The sequence below is a fragment of the Oryctolagus cuniculus genome, chromosome X (genome assembly GCF_051225735.1).
Source record: "Oryctolagus cuniculus isolate XC-2025 breed Fujian yellow rabbit chromosome X, ASM5122573v1, whole genome shotgun sequence".
NCBI classification, from domain to species: Eukaryota; Metazoa; Chordata; class Mammalia; order Lagomorpha; family Leporidae; genus Oryctolagus; species Oryctolagus cuniculus.
In genome coordinates this window covers 35,130,442-35,152,316 of record NC_142888.1, presented here as the reverse complement: position 1 = coordinate 35,152,316, position 21,875 = coordinate 35,130,442, and the positions used below count along the sequence as shown (strand labels likewise).

General features: G+C 43.0%; 1 long non-coding RNA gene across 1 annotated transcript; it reads left to right on the top strand.

Annotated features, from left to right (window-relative positions):
* The first annotated feature begins 409 nt into the window (after window positions 1-409).
* Window positions 410-20,290, top strand: LOC149119602 (uncharacterized). Its single transcript, XR_016228192.1, has 3 exons — window positions 410-615; window positions 5,306-5,605; window positions 20,092-20,290. It is a non-coding gene; the product is annotated as an uncharacterized LOC149119602 (long non-coding RNA).
* Window positions 20,291-21,875: the final 1,585 nt, after the last annotated feature.

The window sequence follows — 21,875 nt, the reverse complement described above, 5'->3', positions numbered from 1 at the left end:
AAGCAGCCCTACTCTGCTCTACTCCACAGCTTTAAAGGGAGTCTGTTAATCAGTCCTTAATGGGCCAAAGGCCTCCTGCTCGCATCGCACTTGTGTGCCTTGCAGGAAAACTCCCTGGGATGATGGTTGGGTCTGGACCCAAATACAGAGTCTCTGGGGGATGGGTCACAGAAATTCCGATTTTTAACAAGTGCCCCAAGAAGTTCCTATGAAGACTAAGAAGTGGAACTTATTATGTGCATGTGGCTTCCAGAGCTGGAAGCCACCTTAACAGTGATTCTCAATTGTGGCTCTATGTTGGAATCACCTGGGGAGCTTTAACCATTATAAATGCTTGGGAGTCATTCCCCAGGGTTTCTGATGTGATGGGTCTGGGGTGTTACCAGGGCATCAAGAAGCTTTTCAAGGTTGCAGGTGATTTAAATGTGCAACCAAGTTTGAGAATTCGGGCTTAGAAATTTCTGGTTCACAGTGGAAGGTGTTGAGATTCTGAGTGGGTTTCGTTAGAGAAGCCTGATGGCTGTATGAAAGCTTCTACTCTGGCTGGTTCCTGGGAGACGGCAGGTCTGGACTGGTTGGTTAAGTCTTCCCCAGCCGGGATTCTGCGGAAAGTTGGTAGGTGTAGTTGAGGACTTGCTCAGTTTTACTGGGGCTTTGGAGGGAAGGTGGAGCACAAGGTCAAGATCTGGCTGTAGGATGTGATGGGTCAGGCCTCATCTCATCCCAAGAATATCTATGGACAGACAACATTGTGGAACAAACACAGACTTTGTAACTAGGTGGATGTGGACATTGTGATTCTATTAGCTATAATTTAGCCTTTCCAGGGCAAATGTCTTCACTTCTCTGAGCCTCATTTTCCTCACCTGTAAAATGAAGATGGCGTGTTCTACATTACAGGTTGTTGTAAAAACAGGGAAATAATCTATGGTAAATTCACAAGGCCTGATTAGAAACATAACATTATTACATGTTTGGAATTATTATTTATTTTCTTCCTCTTTTTTGCCCTGGCTTTTTTTTTTTTTTTTTTTTTTTTTTTTTTGTAAAACAAAGGGCCTGGGTACTCTGTATCTAGACTTGACAACCAGTTAGCTGGGTTGCTTTAAGCAAAGTTTTTCCCAGCCTTAGTATCCTCATCATTATATACTGCTGGCTCCTTCAGAGAGTCGGAGGGTTAAACACTTTTGTATTGATTACAATAATACACAAGGAAGGAATATGAGCAGATGATTCACAGTAGGTGAAACCTGAGTGGCCAAAGCATAAAAAAAAGTAACAAAAATCAGCAAAATGAAAATGAAAACCACCTAAGATACGATTCCACACTCATGGGATTGGAAGCACGTTAAAAAGCTGACACTATTAAGTTCAGGTGGAGATGTCAAACATAGGTAACTGCTACTTCTGGTGGGAGTGTGACTTGGTAATGATCATTTTAGAGAGCAACTGGTGTTATCTCTATTAAGGTTGGAGACAGATGGTTCAACAATGCTGTTGCTAGTGCAATAGAGCTTTTAGACATTTTGTGACTTACAAAAATAATTGCATTTTACCTTGCAACTGAAAACAAACATGTACACACACACTAGAGGCTTCCAAAAGTTTCATGGAAAATGTATATTATGAAAAAACTATGCATGGTTTTCAAAAAAAATTTTGCATCATAACAAGCTTATTTTTAGTTCAACTTTTCCATGAACTTTCTGAAGCCCTCTTGTATAGCTACAGGAAACATTTCCTGAAACAATACTTACGTTATAACATGAGGAGAGGCAAATAGATCATGAAGGGTGGGAATATAACTCTGGAGCCAGAATCCTAAATTTAAACTCCAACCCTACCATTTGTCAGCTTGACCTTGGGCCAGTTATTCAACTTCTCTGTGTCCCAATCTCCTTATCTGTAAAATGGAAATCATAGCTAATATGTAAGATAAGATTTTTATGGTGATTAAATGAGTGTATTCACATAAAGCACTTGAAGAGTGTCTAGCACAAAATAAGTACTAAAAATTTTAAGTAACTAATAGGTTGCTTAAAATTGTGTTATATCCAGGCTGGCGCCGCAGCTCACTAGGCTAATCCTCCACCTGTGGCGCCGGCACACCGGGTTCTAGTCCCGGTCGGGGCACCAGATTCTGTCCTGGTTGCTCCTCTTCCAGGCCAGCTCTCTGCTGTGTCCCGGGAGTGCAGTGGAGGATGGCCCAGGTGCCTGGGCCCTGTACCCACATGGGAGACCAGGAGGAAGCACCTGGCTCCTGGCTTTGGATCGACGCAGCGCACCAGCCATTTGAGGGGTGAACCAACGGCAAAGAAAGACCTTTCTCTCTGTCTCTTCCTCTCACTGTCTAACTCTGCCTGTCTTCTGTTAAAAAAAAAATTGTGTTATATCCAAATGAAATGTCCCAGAGAGCTGACATGCTAATCCCAGCCTCACAAGCTGTGAAGAGGCAGCCAAGAAGCCTTTCAGTCAGCAACGTCAACTCCACTTTTGCTCCTCTCTGAACCCCTTTTCTGTCTCCTTGACATTCTCTTTGTCCTTTGTCCTCTGCCTTTTACCGATTTGAGCGTCCTATTTTTTCATTCAACCTAACTAGATAAAAGAACAAGCTATCAGGACAACTAGCAAGGCGTCCATATTCACATAAGAGCTTTGGGCATGGTTTTCTTTGATATTTCCGTGGTATTGGATTGGGGTTGTACCTGTCAAGGACATTTCCTTGCAATCTCTTTTAGTAGTGGGATTCTGATACAGGATCAAAAGAAGTAGAAAGAAACAATGTATTACATTGGAAAGAGCATGATTTGGATTGAGTTTCTGGTTCTGCTGTTCTGTCTGTTGCTTAACCTCTTTGCATCTCTCTCTGTTGTTTATTTATTTATTTTTTTTTTTTGACAGGCAGAGTAGATAGTGAGAGAGACAGAGAGAAAGGTCTTCCTTTTGCCGTTGGTTCACCCTCCAATGGCCGCCGCGGCCGGAGCGCTGCAGCCGGCGCACAGCGCTGATCCAAAAGCAAGAGCCAGGTGCTTCTCCTGGTCTCCCATGGGGTGCAGGGCCCAGGCACCTGGGCCATCCTCCACTGCCTTCCCGGGCCACAGCAGAGAGCTGGCCTGGAAGAGGAGCAACCAGGACAGAATCCCGCACCCCAACCGGGACTAGAAACTGGGGTGCCGGCGCCACAGGTGGAGGATTAGCCTAGTGAGCCGCGGCGCTGGCCTCTCTCTGTTGTTTAAATGTTTGTTTATTCTTATTTATTTGAGAGAGAGAGAGAGATCGTCCATCTGCTGGATCACTCTCCAAATGCCTGCAATAGCCAGGGCTGGGTCAGGTCAAAGCTAAGATACATTCAGGTCTCCCATGTGGGTGGCAGAGGCCCAAATACTTTAACAGTATATTTACAGGAAGCTGTATCAAAAGCAGAGAGAGGACTAGATTCCGATATGGGATCATGGCATCCCAAGCAGCAGCTAAACACTCCGTGCCACAATGCCCACCCCTCAGTTTTCTTAACTGTAAGTTGAAGGTTTGTTTTTACCATCTAGGGTTATGAGAATTAAATGAGTTAATGTATTTAAGTATCCCACACATTAAAACCCTATCTTGAATACATGGTAAATTGTATCATGGATAGCCTACAATTTTAAAATGTAGGCAAAACAACTGCAGGAAATATCTGGTAAGAACCCTTTTGAGGCTCAGTAGAATTTTTATTTCACCTTTCTACTCACCAGGGCTTCAGGAGACTCACCTGGTTGAATTTCTTTTTGCAGGGAATCCCAAAGCTAACTCCATCCTTATCAACAGAATTGGAAGGAAGTTGAAACAATTGTTTCCCAGAAAAGCCCATGATGGGCCCAATGTATGCTACTGCCTGGAAACCCCAGAAGAGGGCACCAACTGTCCTGCTAGGCTTCTTAGTTGAGGGTCAAAGGGCGGGTTATAGGTGGTTGGAACAAGAACTATTAACTGAATAAATCAGACCATCTAGGAGATGAGTATTGGCATGACAGAAGGGGTTCCTGACACAACTAAATGGGTCAGTGCAAGCAGCAGGAACTTTAATGTGCAATGTGGGGTAAGTTTTTAAACTACAATGTGCTGGACATGTTGGTAAAATGCATGCATTGCAAAGAATAGATTTTTTTTATCCAGTTTTGGGAATTTTGGTTGTTGAATTAAGTACACATGTATAATAGATACCTTCTTTACATGATTATAATTTACATTTTTCTTTTAATTATATTCATTCAACAAATACCTAATAAACTCCTTCGAGGTGGTTGTGTTAGGTGTTAGTGTACACACCTGGAGCCAGACTGCCTGGGTTGAAATTCCAGATCTACCACTAAACAGGCTTAGTAATTTGGAGCAATTGATTTAATCTCTGTGCTTCAGCTTCCTCACCTAATGAAAGGATAATGAGAGCTCTCTAAAGAGGGCTGTTGTGAGGCTGAAATGAGTGAACATGTGTAATAATTATAATGTGTTCTGGACACTGTTCCTGACTCTGGGAGTATAGAAATTAATAACACAAGTTCTCTATCGCAGTACTCCCAAGGCACCATGCTAGGCACTGGGATCAGCTGGGGCACACAAAGACAAAAACAGCTTCTATTTCAAGAAGATAACCTGGATAGGGACATAATAAATATGAAACAATTCCCATAGCCATGTTTCCTCTGATCACTGTTCTGAACTTGTGAAAAATGGACCTATTTGCTAGGTATGTTTTTTTTTTTAATTTTATGTAAGGTACACAGGTTTCATGTTTTTCATAGATACAGATTTAGGAACATAGTGATACTTCCAACCTACCTTCCTTCCAGCCCATGCTCCCACCCTTCTTCCTCCTACCTCTTCTATTCCCACTCTTAATTTTTACAAAGATCTATTTTCAGTTTACTTTATACTCATAAGGTTAACCCTACACTAAGTAAAGAGTTCAACAAATAATATGAAAAAAAAAAAAAAAAACCACTGTTCCTCAACAGTAGTGAAAAGGGCTGGATTGTTTACAATCTCAAACTGTCGATTTCACTCCTAGACATTACCTTTTAGAGACTCTATTAATACAGATCAGGGAAAACATATGGTATCTGTCTTTTTGGGACTGGCTTATTTGACTAAGTATAATGGTTTCCAGTTGTATCCATTTTGTTACAAAAGACAGGATTTCATTATTATTATTATTATTATTATTATTATTTTGTGTCAAACAAAAAGGTATTTGCAACTTCCCTAATTGCACAGCTTTTGGACTTCTCCATGCTTTAGTCATGCTGTCCTTATGGGTTTCTTTCAGCGTTTCCAACAAACTTTGCTTCAAGATCTTTACAGGGGCCGGCACTGTGGTGTAGCGGGTAAAACCATCACCTGCAGTGCTGGCATCCCATATGGACGCTGGTTCGAGACCCGGCAGCTCCACTTCTGATCCAGCAGTAGAAGATGGCCCAAGTCCTTGGGCTCCTGCACCCAAGTGGGAGACCCGGAAGAAGCTTCTGGATCCTGGCTCCAGATCAACACAGCTCCTGCCGTTGCAGCCAACTGGGGAGTAAAGCAGTGGATGGTTTCCTGCCTCTCTGTAACTCTGCCTTTCAAATAAGTAAGTAAATCTTAAAAAAAAAAAAAAAGATATTTACATATACTGTCTTTTCTACCTGGAATATTCTCCTTCTTCCCCTTCCCCCAGAGTACTTCCATTCTTTTTTTTTTTTTAAGACTGGTTTATTTATTTGAAAGGTAGAGGCAGAGAGAGGTCTTCCATCCACTGGTTCACCCCCTAGATGGCCGCAACGGCTAGAGCTGAGCTAATCCGGAGCCAGGAGCTTCTTCCAGGTCTCCCACATGGGTGCAGGGGCCCAAGAACTTGGGCCATCTTCCACTGCTTTCCCAGGCCACAGCAGAGAGCTGGATAGGAAGTAGGGCAGCCAGGACTCCAACTGGAGCCCATATGGGATGGCAGCACTGCAGGCGGCAGCTTTACCCACTATGCCACAGTGCCGGCCAGACAAGTAATTCTTTTTTTTTTTTTTTTTTTTTTTTTTTTTTGACAGGCAGAGTTAGACAGTGAGAGAGAAAGACAGAGAGAAAGGTCTTCCTTCTGTTGGTTCACTCCCCAAATGGCTGCTATAGCCAGCACGCTGCGCCGATCCGAAGCCAGGAGCCAGGTGCTTCCTCCTGGTCTCTCATGCGGGTGTAGGGCCCAAGAACTTGGGCCATCCTCCACTGCACTCCTGGGCCACAGCAGAGAGCTGGCCTGGAAGAGGAGCAACTGGGAAAGAATCCGGTGCCCCGACTGGGACTAGAACCCAGGGTGCTGGCGCTGCAGGCGGAGGATTAGCCTAGTGAGCTGTGGCACCAACCATGAGTAATTCTTAAGTAATTCTTGGGCTTTCATATCTCAGCTTAAGCATTACTTTCATGTGGAAGCCTTCTCTGAATCCCTAGCTTGGATCTAAGACCATTGGAGGAAGTCTTGCAATGAATCTGACACTTGAATGGGGTCCTTGATTATGCATAGGATTTTTATAGATGGAGAAAGCAATGTATGGCATTCCAGGATCAGCTCACAAAATTTTCAAATATTGCCTTGAACATGGGAGGAAGTGTGAACTGAAGGGATCTTGAAAGGTTCTCAAAAGCACAGCCTGAAGAACAATGTCACCCCTACCACAGATTCCTCAGAGAGTTGGCAGCAATTGTAAGAAACGGCAGCAGTTGGAAGGAACAAATTCAGATAGAAGTCATTCATAGTGATCATCTACTGTGTATTAGATCCTATGTGCACATGTTATTTCATTAATTACAACTGTGAAGCAGGTATTGGTGTGTTCCTGTTTTATAGAAGGAGGAACTGAAGTTCAAAACAGTTAAGTGATTTAACCTGAATCAAGCAGCGATCGTGAATGTGGATTTGTAGCCAAGTCTCCTGACTTCAAGTCCAGGGTCTTTGTTGTACATTTGAGGAGTCTGTACTTGTCTTTTAAAGTACTCTTGAGGCTTGGCTTTCTATGCTGGGTCTTTAGAATTTGGTTTTCAGTATGGGAATAGAGAAGCCTACAAGAGTTCCTCATAATATTCGTGAGACCCTTGTGTAGGACGATCTCTGTGAGAGTGATCTAGAAATAGAACCTTGTAAACTTTAGCAGGAGAGTGCAAAATTTTTACTCTCATCATTGCTTATAATCCATAATCATTCTCAAGGCACCCAGAAGAGTGTATTACTTTAGCCAAATAAGCAAACATGAGCTAAGCACGACACTCTTTTGGCTCTCTCATGGAAGCCATTGAAGCTTTTAGTTATCTCTGGATGACCAAGTCATCAGTAAACCATTGACCACATTCGCATTCTCTGGCCTCCCTCCATTTGGTTCCAGTTATTTATATAACTTTCAAATTTTGTACTAAAGCAAATGAATAGGTAACTGAATTTCTACATTAGACATAGAAAGGCTGTCCTTCCCTTGAAAATCCTCCAGAGACTGGCTAGATATGTGTATCATTTTTATTGTATATCCACTTCCTGGGTGTTAAACATGGCTGAATATCGATGGAGCCTGGGCCAGGACAACTCAGTATGGGGAACACATCCTGAATGTTTGAGATAGAGGAGAGGGTTAAGAATGGGCCTCTCCAGTGAGTCAGCAGCTGTCATCATGGTCTGTAAGTCTATCTTCATCCCAAATGCCAGCTTAAAGGAAGATGAGTACTAAAAAGTGGCATTTGGATTTAGTGGGAAGGTCATTGATAACCTTAATGAGAACTATGTTTGATGAAGTGGTGGTAGCACTAATCTGATCATTTTGAGTTTTTGAGTTAACTAGATGTGAGACAATGGAAAAGGTGAGGCTAGAAAATCCTTTCAGATGTGTGATTACGAAGGAGAGAAAGGTAAAGTGATAGCTGAAGGTACAGCTTGATGGTCAGTAGGAAGAAACCTAGAGCTTGGACCTAAGTCAAGCACTAGACACCAACAATGGTGAATATAGGGACTTTTATTAGAATAGTCACTTTCTAAACAAATCCTTGATGCTAGTCAGAAATGTCTGTTTCACATCTCACTTCTGATGTCTGTAGGAAAGTGGGCTGATTTGGGCATCTCTTTCACTGTCCACACAAAGTGTCCCTTCCCCTTCTACTGTGTCAAAATTTCTGGAAAGACGAGAAGGTAAATTCTCCGTGGACTTGGGAACCAGAATCTGGACACAGCCGCATGGTGTCATGAGGTTTAGAAGTACAAATTCCTTACCTCAGAGTTTGCACCTTGGGTTCTAAGCTTTCTTGCTCAATTTGAGCCTCGAGGGGAGTCCAACTGCACCACTATATTGAAACTGAAAATTAATAAACAAAACAAACTTGTGAACAGTCAAATTAGCCTTGATAAATCAGCTGTCTAAACTTGCAAACAATCCAGAATTTCCTTCCAAGATTTGCCCAAAGAAGTGCAAGTTGAGCTGAGACCTAAAAGTTAAGAAAGAGTTCACCAGGTAAAGATTTGGGGAAAGACTATTCCAGGAAGAAGACACATCAGTATCAAGACCCTGTGGCAGGGGCCTGTGCCATGGCTCACTTGGCTAATCTTCCGCCTGCGGCGCCAGCATCCCATGTGGGCACCGGGTTCTAGTCCTGGTTGCTCCTCTTCCAGTCCAGGCAGTGGAGGATGGCGCAAGTGGTTGGGCTCCTGCACCCCCATGGGAGACCAGGAAGAAGCACCTGGCTCCTGCCTTCGGGCTGGCGCAATGCTGGCCATAGCAGCCATTTGGGGAGTGAACCAATGGAAGGAAGACCTTTCTCTCTGTCTCTCTCTCACTGTCTATAACTCTACCTGTCAAAATAAAATTTGAAAAAAAAAAAAAAAAGACCTGTGGCAAATGATGACCCAAGAGGTCATCTAGGTGCCCTAAGAGAATTGGAAGGACACAAATGTGGCATGAGCACAGAACATGACTGGAGAATTCAGTCAGGTTTCAAACCATAGAGAGCAAGGTCCCAAGAATGATCAAATGTTGAGGGACCTGTGTTGTGATGTAGTGGGTAAAGCCATTGCCTGCAATGCCAGCATCCCAAATGGGTGCCAGTTTGAGTCTCTGTTACTCCACTTCTGATCCAGCTCCCTGATAATGCACCTGTGAAGGCAGTGGAAGATGGTCCAAGGGCTTGGGTCGTTGTACCTATGTAGGAGAGCTGGAAGAAGCTCCTGGCTCCTGGCTGTTGCTGCTATTTGAGGAGTGAATCAATGAATGGAAGATTTTTCCCTCACCCTCCTTCCCCTCTTCCCTCTCCCCTTCTATCCTTTCCTCTTCCCCTTCCCCTCCCCTCCCTTCCCCCTCTCCCTCTCAACTCTGACTTTCAAATAAATAAATAAATCTTTAAAAAAAAAGAATGATCAAATTCTGGTGTGCGCCACTGGAGGAAAGTTGGTCTTTGTTAATAAGTTTCAGAGTGTTGTAAAAAGAACAGGTTTGTGGGAAAGGAGATAATGAGTTTGGGTTTGTATACTATGTTTTCAAGTGCATGCCAAGTAGGGATTGGGTATATTATTCTGCAGCTCTGAAGAGAAATCTGGAAAAACAAAGCTGGAAGTTGTTGGCATATATATGAGTCCTGAAAGCACAGAAGTGATGGAAGTTCATCTAGCAAAAGTACAGTGAGACAATGAGAAAACCTAGAATGAAACTCTGGATGATTACAACACTTTAAAGTTGGATAGTGGTAAGAGCACCAAGGAAGCAAGAAGAGAGAGAGAGTGCTGAGCCCAAAAATCTAAAGAAAGACAATGTTTCAAGAAAGAGATGATTAGTTATATTGAATTATACAAAGAAGTAAAGAAAATTAGAACTAACAGGTGATCATTGAATTTAGCATTAAGGTAATCTTAAAGAGATCTGTGTTTGGTGGTAGCATTAATTGATTGTTTTGAGTTTGGGAGAAAATAGGAGGTGAAACCATGGGAAAAGTAAGTCTAGAAAATCCTTTCAGATATGTGGCTATAAAGCAGAGAAGAGATAAAATCGTAGCTGAAGGAAAATATGGGATTCAGTAAGGTTTTCTAATGGGAGTAGCTTATAAATGTCAATGGGAACGTATCATGAACTAACTCTATTTTTCAGGTCCTGGAGACTAGAAATTAGTCAGAATCAGTTTACTTTGGGCCCACACCAAGCAAAGCAGATTACCTTGTGGTGTCCTCAATAGACCCAACTAGACCGCTGTCTCAATTGCTTTTAATCTGTACTGTTGTTTCTCTGGTGTCCTAAAGGGAAGAGGGGCTTTCCTGTAATTTTATCAGGCTTCAGCCATGTTTTTCACTCAGATGATATTTTGAGCCCGTTCTTGGTTTTATTTATCATCATCCACACCATTAACTTCTGGAGTAATCTTTTCCAAGCACGTATTTGATCATGTCACTGTCCTGCTTAATGTATTTCAATTGTTCTCTGGTGTCTCCAAGATAAAGTATCAAACTTCTCAGAATGACAAACCAGACTCTTTCTGATCAGACCCTCATCTATGTTCACATCACCTTGCATCCTACATTCCATTTGAGCCTAAGTGCTAAGAGTTCATTGAAGCAGCCAAGCTCTCCCTTAGTTCTCCCTGCCTTTTCTCATGCTCTTGGCCTTGCCTAGAATGCTTTCAGCTGAGGTGCTCAACAGACAAATCACTAAGTAAATCAATGAGCAAAGGAATGAGTTCATCTCTGTTTCCAGCACATTTTGAGAATCACTACATGGCTGTAGGTGATAGTAAGTGGAGTGTTAATTTTGGGAAGTTGGAGGAGACTTAAGTGGTGGGATTATAGAGACTCACTGAGGTCCTTACTGCATTTAAATCATCATTGTTGGTGGCCTGATGCTGGCCCTTATCCCATGAGAGTTCCCTTTCCCTGAGCAAGTGTTTGGTGTTGCTAGAAGTCTCTGAGGGAGGGAAATGTGCTAAAAAGGAAAGAGGAGAATGGACAGAGAAATTGAAGTGGGAGGCAGCTGATGGGAAACAGTTAACAGTATACCATTTTGCTTGGAATTTATGTTGTTATGATGGCACTGGTGCAGAAACAAGCCAATAAAGTATAACCAAGTGCAGGGAAAAGGCTGATTTGGAGCCTAAAACATACCCGAAGCAATTTTCATCATCCTGTTGTTGAGCTAAACAGCAATTAAAATCATTTGTACTCCCCACCCCAGATGCTCAAGATGGAATGCAGCAGGAGGGTGCAAGCCATTTCTAGAGATTGATCATTCCCAGCAGAGTCCTTCGGGTGTGAGATGGAGAGTGGGTGAATTAGGATCCCCTAGCAGAGCAAAGTCCATGAGGTAAAAGGCCTAAGACAGTCTCAGGCTTTTCAAGTCCTGAAAGGACTAGGGGAGACCTGGCATACAGGTCTTCCAAACCCAGAGGACAAGCCAAGAAACTTTCTCCTCTGGCAACTTTCAGGCCTACCAAGAAGAAAACCAAACTCACCCAGTCTTCTGGTATTTTCTGGGGTGGCAAGGATTGGTGTTTCTGGGATTCCAGTACCCCAGATCCAAAGATTCCTACTCTCCTATAAGAGCCTGGACTATAACATGAGACAGGAAGTAAAAAGTCACATCCTGTTTTATTTCCTCTCATATACCATATTCCCTATCAACTTTTAATCATATCTTCCTCCCACTGGCCAATTTAGCCAATATTTTGAACAAACAGGAAGTTGGATGATTGGAAAGGAGAAAAAGCTTGGGAAAACACAGGTTACAAATGAGCACTATGGGCTTGCTTAAATAAAGTAGGTACTGTAAGTTGTTCAAGGGTAGTGGAAGTGTACAGACCTTGGACCTACTTTATTTGGATTCTACCTTTGCTAACTTATTAGCTACATTACCTTGTAAATATCCCTCCCTGTACCAAGTTTCTCCACCTATAATATGAAGTTAATAGTGCTAACTTCACCAATATGAGAATTCAATGAATGGCAACTTGGAGGTAGTTACTCAATACTAGCTAATTTTTCCCCTAGTTGTGAGCAATGCTGGAGTGGTAGGTGCATCCCACCTTTAGGATTTTGAAATCCTGGGGTCTGAGTTGAGCACAAAAGGGCTTGGGTAAGTACTCAAATCTTACAGGTGGAACATGTAGAGGACACAGTCATTGGATAAATGAACTACAGTTTTTTAAAATTTTTTAAAATATTTATTTGAAAGTCAGAGTTACACAGAGAGAGGAGAGGCAAAGAGAGAGAGAGGTCTTCCATCTGTTGGTTCACTCTCCAATTGGCCACAATGGCTGGAGCTGCACCAATCCAAAGCCAGGAGTCAGGAGCTTCTTCCAGGTCTCCCCAATGCAGGTGCAGGGGCCCAAGGACTTGGGCCATCTTCTACTGCTTTCCCAGGCTGTAGCAGAGAGCTAGATCAGAAGTGGAGCAGCTGGGTCTCAAACAGGCGCCCATATGAGATGCTGGCGCTCCAGGCCAGGGTGTTAACCTACTGTGCCACAGCACTGACCCCAATGAACTACAGTTTTGACCTGAAACTGCTGTCTGGGTACAATCTAATGGATATGCTGAGTGTGGAGGCAAATATGTTAGTGGGCAATATAATAGGGTCTGTGATAGCACAAAGTTGAGGTTTCGTACCCTGTCTTACTCAACTTTGCATTTGTATTGTCTTGTATAAACCACCTTGCTTTCCCCCCATCCCCCCCCCCAATCAAATCAAGGTGTTCTATAGACAAGTTGCTGTTTATAAACTATGAAATTTTAGGAGCTCCATGGAGAAGGGAAGCAGAATGTAAAGAGAGAGAGATAGAGAGAGAGAGGTAGACATCAGTCATTAGAAGTTGAAGGAGCTCTAGAAAGGAGCACTGAACAGGTGCTCTAGGATATAGTTTGGTGTTTAACTTGTGGAATTTGAGACAAGAGTTCAAAACTTTCTCTTTGTCAAGAGTAGAATTTGGTTGATTGGCTCAATTGCTTTGAGCTATCTAAGAAGTTGAGAACATGAGTTTATATTGTATGACATTGGAAATGTTTACAGGATTGGTAAAAGTTTTGTGATATGAGTGGAGCTGGGAGGACTGGAAAATGATATTTGCCATGCCATAAACTGAGTTATATTTAAAATTGCTCAACCACTTACGTCAGAAACTTTACAAGTAGCCATCCTAAACACACTTTTCTGTCAATATTTCTATTCGCTGGAGACATACAAGTATGAGGGTTCTTCAAAAAGCATGTTATAAAAAGTAGGGATGAACTTCAAATTTTTGTATGAAAAATAAAGGTATTTTAAATTCCATTTGTCTGTGAAGTTTTTGTAGCTCCCTAAAATCTCCAATTGGTTCTGTTCCTCTAAGCAGCATGTTTTAGTACCCAGCAGAGAAACGCTGCTGTAACCAATACCTATACATGTGGAAGCAGCTTTGGAACTGGGTAGTGGGTAGGCGCCAAAAGAATATTGAGGTATGTGCTAGAAAAATGGATGTTCTAGGCAATTCTAGTAAAGTCCGAGATGAAAATAAAGAACAGGTTATTGTAAATAGAAAGAAAAGCAATTCTTTTCATAAAGTGACAAAGAACTTGGTGCACCTTGGTGGAGGTGCATTGTGTTTAATGTAAGATAGAATGTGTGAATGATGAAATTGGCTATTTAGTAGAAAAGATTTCTTAAGCAAAGTATTAAAGGTGCAGTTTGTATCCTTCTTACTGTTCCTAGTAAAATGTAGGGGAGAGGGATAAACTGAAGAATAGTTTTTTAGACAAAAGGGCACAATAACTGGAGATTTGGAAAATTTTAAATCTATCCATATTGTGAAGAATAAGACAGTTTGTTCTGAAGAGAACATGAAGGATATGGCTGAACAGCCATTTAATAAAGAGGTTATATGTGTAACTTGTGGGCTTAATCAACCATCTCAGCTGAAACCAGGAAGAGAAATGGGCATATACTAACAGAGACACTTCCAATTAAGACTGAAGAGGGCCAAGAAAATGAGAAATGAGATGAAATGAAGGAAAGCCATTAGACTTCTCGGATCCTGTGAGACCAGACCAAACCATAGGCCATAGAGTTACTTGCCTGCAAACGTGCACTATTCTTCAAGAAAAGGGAAGGGGGCCGGTGCCGTGGCGCAGTAGGTTAATACTCCGCCTGCGGTGCCGGCATCCCATATGGGCACGGGTTCTAGTCCCGGTTGCTCCTCTTCCAATCCAGCTCTCTGCTGTGGCCTGGGAAAGCAGTAGAAGATGGCCCAAGTCCTTGGGCCTCTGCACCCGCATGGGAGACCTGGAGGAAGCTCCTGGCTCCTGGCTTCAGATCAGAGCAGCTCCGGTAGTTGCATCCATCTGGATGGAAGACATTTCTCTCTGTCTCTCCTTCTCACTGTCTATAATTCTGCCTCTCAAATAAATAAATAAAATCTTTTTAAAAAGAAAAAGAAAAGGGAAGGATGACCTCAAAGGCAGTTTAAAAATCTGATCTGGGGCTGGTGCCATGATGCAGTAGGTTAATCCTCCACCTGCAGTGCCAGCATCCCAAATGGGCGCCAGTTCTAGTCCCGGCTGCCCCTTTTCCAATCCGGCTCTCTGCTGTGGCCTGGGAAAGCAGTGGAAGATGGCCCAAGTGCATGGACCCCTGCACCAACATGAGAGACTGGGAAGAAGCACCTGGCTCCTGGCTTTGGATCAGCACAGGGCACAGCTCCAGCCGTTGCGGCCATCTGGGGAGTGAACCAGCAGATGGAAGACCTTTCTCTCTGCCTCTCCCTCTCACTGTCTGTAACTCTGCCTCTCAAATAAATAAATAAATAGAATATTTAAAAAATCATCTGGTCTGCCTCTTTGGTTTTAAAGGATGGGGCCATTGACCCAGTTTCAGCAGGCTATAACAGCCTCTGACCAGAACTTTGGGGGTGGGACCGCTGTCCCAGTGAGTCTGGAAGGTAGGCATCAAGCCAAAGAGGATTATTCTTGAGGCTCAAGATACAATGAACTTCGCCTTGCTAGGTTTTGGGTTTTATTGGAACTCTTCACTCCTTCCTTCTTTCCTATTTCTACCCTTTGAAATGGGAAGGTCTATCTATGCCCGTCTCACCATTGTATTTCAGAAACATGTAATTTGTCTGGTTTCACAGTTTTACAGCTGCAAAGGAATTTTACTTCAGGATCAATCTTAAGTCTCACCTATCTCGGAGTGAGAAGATATTTAAATGAGACTTTAGACTTTAGAGTTTTATTTTGAGATGAATTAAGAGTTTTAGGGCTTTGGGGATAGAACGAATGTATTTTTCATGCCAGAAGGACATTAATTTTAGGGGTCCAGGGCTTATAGCTGAATTGTGCACCCCCCATTTAAGGAGGTAATTAAGGATAAGTGAGGTCATCAGGGTAAATTTTGATGAATTTGTAGCATTATACAAAAGAATAAAACTAAGACACACTAGATATCTAGCGCTCCCTCCCTCTCATATGTAAAGACATAACAAGATCTGGGCTGGTGCCATGGCTCACTAGGCTAATCCTCCGACTGTGGCACCGGCATCCCATGTGGGCGCCAGTTCTAGTCCCGGCTGCTCCTCTTCCAGTCCAGCTCTCTGCTGTGGCCCAGGAAGGCAGTGGAGGATGGCCCAAGTGCTTGGGCCCTGCACCTGCATGGGAGACCAGGAGGAAGCACCTGGCTCTTGGCTTCGGATCTGCACAGTGCCGGCTGTAGTGGCCATTTGGGGAGTGAACCAACGGAAGGAAGACCTTTCTCTGTCTCTCTCTCTCTCACTATCTAACTCTGCCTGTCAAAATTTAAATAAATAAATAATAAATAAAAGACATAATAATAAGATGGCAACTGTCTGTAACCCAGAAAAAGAGCCCTCACCCAGAATCTGAATCCTGCCAGAACCTTAATCTTCAACTTTCCAGCCTCCAGAACTGTCAGAAAATAAGCCTAAGAAGACTATGGCACCCACATTGCTTGAATTCAAGTCCCAACTTCACCACTGGCTGGCCAGGTGAACTCATATAAACTGAAGAGGATTTCAGTGATCAGAGTTCTCACTGCTAACATATAGTTCCATGTTTCTGCTGTTTTCCTAACTCTCATTTAAATTCACAAAGCATTTAAACTCCTGTTGTATTTCAAGTGTTTTATATGTTTTCATTTTTAAAAGTATGTATAGATATGACTTTCCTTTTTCTATTATTATTTTCCCTTAGGATTGACTCTCAGGAGCGGGGTTTCTAGGCCTCAGGAGGGTTTGGCTTTTTCCCATGGTCATAAACCATCTAGGCCACCCTATATGACAAATTTCATGACTACCCATTTCAGGCAAATGTTTGCAAGTCAGTTTCCTGTGTGTTTATTGGATTGGAACTATCAGGACTAGGATCACCAGTCTTTCCTCTGTTCTAGGAGGGGTAGAATCCAGGGTTACTCTCTGGATGTAACAGAGTTGGATCTGCCTAATTGCTTCTTTGAGCCAAAATGAAAAGGAACTAGCTTGGATCACAGTGGTTGATATTCAGCACCCCATGGTATCTGAGAGATCAACATTGATTCTCTACCCATAAAGGAAAAACGTCCCACACAAGAATGCTATGCAAACAAGTGTCTTCCTATAATGTAAAAAGATGCAGTGTAAATGTCTAAAAGTACCTTATTTGTACAGTGATGTGCCATTAGGATGCAGCTCAATGGACCGGAACTCAGATATACCACTTGGCAAGTAATGATACATTGCATGGGCACACAGGCACACAGCCTCAGAATTTATCAAGTACTTTTCCTCCAGTTATTTCATTGACCCTTCCCCAACAATTCCATGATATAGAAAGCATCAGCTTCTGTATCAGTTACAATGTAAGAAGTTATGCTGAGAATATCAGTGGCTTGAATTGATAAAAGCATCTTTTTTTTTTTTTTACCTTGTTCTACCTGTCCTTGGTTGGCAAATGGAGGACTCTGCTGCATGTCATCTTTATACAGAACCTGGGCCAGTGGAAGTACTATCCTTCAAACTGTTGTCCCATCATAGGCGTAAGAGAAGACAGAGCATCATGTGATCTCTCTTGCTGAGAAATCCAAGGCCCAGAGGAAGAACACGTTGAGGGAAGCAGTTTGGAACTATAGGACAAGCTTACAGTATATGACTTTTAACTGTTGTTATGAAGCGATAGCAAGCTTTCCATTGAAAGAAGGCTGAGAACCTGAGAATGCATGCTTGGAGCCAGACTGTCCTGGGTTCAAACTCCAAATCATGCCACTTACCAACAGAGTACTTAAGATAGGCGACTGTTCTTCTCTGAGCCTCCATTTCTTCATGAAAAAGGAGTATCTTTAGGGTTGATGTGATGGTTGGAGTTAACATAGATAAAGTACCTGGGCCCATACTCCAAAAGTGTTCCAACTCCAGAGTGCCATCCTCCTTGCTCCTTGCCTCTGTTAGGTATGGAAATCCTCTGGAGCAACTTTTGGTCCAATTCTTCCCTGGTTGTACATCCCCCATGTGATGTGTGAATAGGGAGAGAGGATAGAAAGCGAGTAGAGAACTTAAGTCAAGAAGGAAGGCCATTTCTACCACGAAATCAGAGCTACCTTTGTATATCCTGTTCCCTGTCTTTGTGGTGCTCTCTTCTCTCACCTTTGCCCAGCCAGCCCTACTTATCATTTAGGTCAGTGAAAAAAAAAAAATCAATGTTCTGGGAAGTGTTTCCGGACTCCTTCATGGTGAGTTTCATGGCCCTCCTCTGAACTCCCCAAATGCTTTGTGTCTAGGCCTATCTCAGCACTTAGCACAGTGCCTTGGAAGTGTTTGGCTCACAGTAAATACCTAATAAAGGTCTACCCAAAGAATGGATAAGTACTTTGCATGTCATAAAAAGACCTTGTTGATTTTTCTGTCCAGCCTTTTGTCTCTCTATCTGTCTCCTCAACTTTGCTCCACCCACCCCTCTAGTCATTTCCTTGAAACTCGTAACTTGTTATTCCAGAAATACTACAGTGTCTCTTCAGACTTCCACTTCCGCATAGGCTGATCCATCTGTGTGGCATGTTCTCTTTCTGTCTGGCCACCTTTCCAACACTTAGTCATCTTTTAGTAGAGGCTGCAACATGATAGTTGGGAGCATGAGCTCTGGACACAGATGACCTGAGTTTAAATTCCAACTGTGACTATAAGCTGTGTGACCTCAGGCAACTGATCTAGCTTCTCTGGGATGCCATTTTCTCCTCTATACAATAAGGCTGCTAGTAGGTTTCTTATGGAGATTAAATTAGTTAATACATTGAAACTATTTACCAGAACACCTGCTACCTATAACTTATTTTTTTAAAAAGATGTATTTGTTTATTTGAAAGTCAGAGTTAGAGAGAGGGAGAGAAGGAGAGATGGAGAGAGAGAAAGAGAAGGAGAGATGGAGAGAGAGAAAGAGAGAGAGAACTTCTATCTACTGGTTCAGTCTCCTGATGGCTGCAATAGCCACTGCTGGGGCTGGGCCAAAGCCAGGAGCCAGGAGCTTTATCTGGGTCTCCCACAAGGGTAGCAGGGGCCCAGGGACGTGTGCCATCTTCTGCTGCTTTTCCTAGGCCATTAGCAGGAAGTGAAGTTGGAAGAGGAGCAGCCTGGACACAAACTGGTGCCTGTATGGGATGCCAGCATTGCAAGCAGCAGCTGTACCTGCTATGCCACAATGAGGGTATATGCGATATATGAGAGGATCTTCAAAACATTTAGGGAATCCAATAAATGTGTACAATTGTAAAGAATTGATTTAAAAAGTTTAAAAATTTATGATGAAAATGCTAATGATTTTGATTTGGTCTTCATTCATTAAACACATGTGGAGTTGTTACAATGTACTCCATAAATACATACAATTAAATAAACAGTTCATGGAAAATGTGCTTTATCCTTTTGTTCGTTTTTTTCCAGGAATTTTTTAAGTACCTTTGTATACATTTGCTATTATCATTTAAATCTCAGTGGAAACACTACTTCTTTTGTCTAAACTAGGGTCCCAAACTGGCAGCTTGCTGGGCTGTTATTAGGACCACATGGTGTTTAATATGTTTATACAATGCCCTCTAGTTTGGTAAAAAACTCCATTGTTCGCCTCATCCACCTGTTTCATTCATTTGCCTAATACCAGAAGCTTTGCATTTACAATTCTGAGCAAGAACATCTTTCCTGACCCCCATCAGACAAGGTTCCTTGGGCTGAGGGTGTACCTCCGTGAAAGCAATTCTAAGGCCTGTGATTATTCCCATCTGAATCTTCACTCCACTGGAAGTATTGTGCATATAGGGATGGTGATCTCAGTATGGCTGGTACCTAATGTTATGCATTTCCTGAAATGCTCCATAGGTACTTGTTGAATGAATGAATGAAGTGAATATGGAGATATCCCCTACTGTCAGTAAAGAGCAGGCCTGTAGAGAGAAGGTCAGGTTTCTTTGCAGGCAAGCCCAAAATTAGAAGGCATCTACCAAAAACTTTATAGCCCTGGTGAGAAATTGTAGAGTTCTCTTTAACCCCTCTCCTCCAAGGCTACATCTTCTCTGACAGTCACTGATAGACTGCAAAGTAATGGGACTTCAGCACAAAGGCAAAAGAAGCTAAACACAGCATGACTCCCTTTGCATTTGTAAGTAATTTTGGAGTTGTCAGGACAAGAGGTAAAGTTTCCTAAACTGGAAATGCATGCATTTTTTGAAGATTACAAGCTGAAAGTTTGCAAAACATTGTTTCCAAACAACTTTCAATCTGTAGAGGTGACAAATTTTGTTTGGATCCTAGGCTGCATGACTCAGGGCTCAAGTTTAAGGGAAGGAGCAGGTTTCTTAGAATTACTCTACTATGTGGTTGGCAGGTTCGTCTTTGAACAAGTTTATGTCTGTTCATATAGTGAACACACACACACACACACACACACCCTAGTGGAGAGTCAGGCAAAGCAAGTTAGAGTCTATGGCAAACAGACTGGCAATCATAGTCTCCACCTTGTGTTGTTTGTGCTTCTGTGTGAACTGCTCCCTTGAGAATGAATGGGACTGGATACTTGCTTCTAACCAATGGAATATGACAAAGATGATGTGATGTCATCTGTGTGATTACCTCTTGTTGTAGAAGATATCGCCTTGCTAATGAAGTCACTGTTGCTCGCCTGGCTGGCTTTGAAAAGGCAGACTCCCAGAAGGAACTGACCGCTCCCAATGACCAAGAGTGGAGAAGCAGACTGTTGCTTACTCAGCTCTCCAGATGAGAACCCAACTGTGACCAACATCTTGATGGCGATTTTGTGAACCCTTAAGCAGAGCTCAGACTTCTGGCCTAAGAAATAAATTAATAATAATAATAAAAAATAGGTGGTGTTTTAAGTTGCTAATTTGTGATGACTTTTGTTGGCTTGTTACACAGTAATAGAAAACTAATAGAGTCCTAGTTCCACCATTCCCTAGGTTGATGGGCTGGGCTTGTGCCTTCTCTCTTGGCCTCGATTTACTCATCTGTAAAATAGGAAATGATGATCATGCATATACTCACCCTGCTTCCCTTCCAGGAATACTTCAGAAGGCAATCAATGTGACGGTTCTTTGCCAATCCCAAACACTGTACCAACATGAGGCCTGAGTTTTATTTTTCTTTCTGGACTCCCCAGGGCCTAGTGACTAAGCAGATGATGGGAAACAACCAACGAAAAATGACAGCAGCCATAAAACTGATACTGGTTTGGCTGGCCCAAGTTGAAAAATATGACTTTACAAAACATAAATTGAAACCTCTCAAGCTAGTTGAAAGATGTCCTAGCAACATCTTTAAGGTGTCTGGCTCCTTGGGCCTCAGACTACCCGGCAGTGCAATGCCTCACCCTGTTTCTCTTCCAACCACTCTCCCAAGTCCTCACTTCACAGAGATCAGATCTAAAAGCCATTGCCCAATAGCCTCATTCTTTCTGTGTCATTGCCTGAGGCCATGAGGGTTATATGAGGACACTATGACCTGCAACTGTTGCCAGGTGCAACAGAAGGCTGCTGACAACTGAGGTGGGGTTGAGCTTTCAAAACAGAGCAGGAAGGGCAAGCATTTGGCACAGTGGTTAAGATGCTGCATGTGGGGGCCGGCGATGTGGCTCACTTGGTTACTCCTCCACCTGCGGCACTGGCATCCCATATGGGCGCCGAGTTCTAGTCCCTGTTGCTTCTCTTCCAGTCCAGCTCTCTGCTGTGGCCCGGGAAGGCAGTGGAGGATGGCCCAAGTGCTTGGGCCCCTGCACCCGCATGGGAGACCACGAGGAAGCACCTGGCTCCTGGCTTCAGATCAGTGTGCAGCGCCCAGTGTAGCGGCCATTTGGGGAGTGAACCAACAGAAGGAAGACCTTTCTCTCTGTCTCTCTCACTGTCTACAATTCTACCTGTCAAATTAACTAATTAATTAATTAAAAAAAGATGCTTGCATGTGACACCCGCAGCCCATATGGTAGTCCTTGCATTCGAATCCCAGCTCTGCGTCTGATACAGTTTCTTGATAATGAACACCTGGGAAGGTAGGTCATCCTAGCTTAAGTACTCGGGTTCCTACTACTCATGTGGGAGGAAGATCCTGAATGGGTTCCAGGCTCCTGGCTTCAGTCTGACCCAGCCCTGGCTGTTGAAAGCATTTGGGGAGTGAACCAACAGATGGAACATTTTTTCTCTCTCTCTTCCCTCTGTCTCTGTTTCTCTCCCCCCACCAACACAAATAAATATTCAAAATATGCCAGCAATCCATGCAGCCACTCACAGCTATTCAATGTCATGAACTTGAGTTAGGGCAAAAGTGTGCTGATTGCTGGGGGCACTAGACCGCATGTCCAGGTCAGTCCTGCAGCCTGCTCTTCCTTGAATAGAGCACAGATAAAGATGATCATCAAC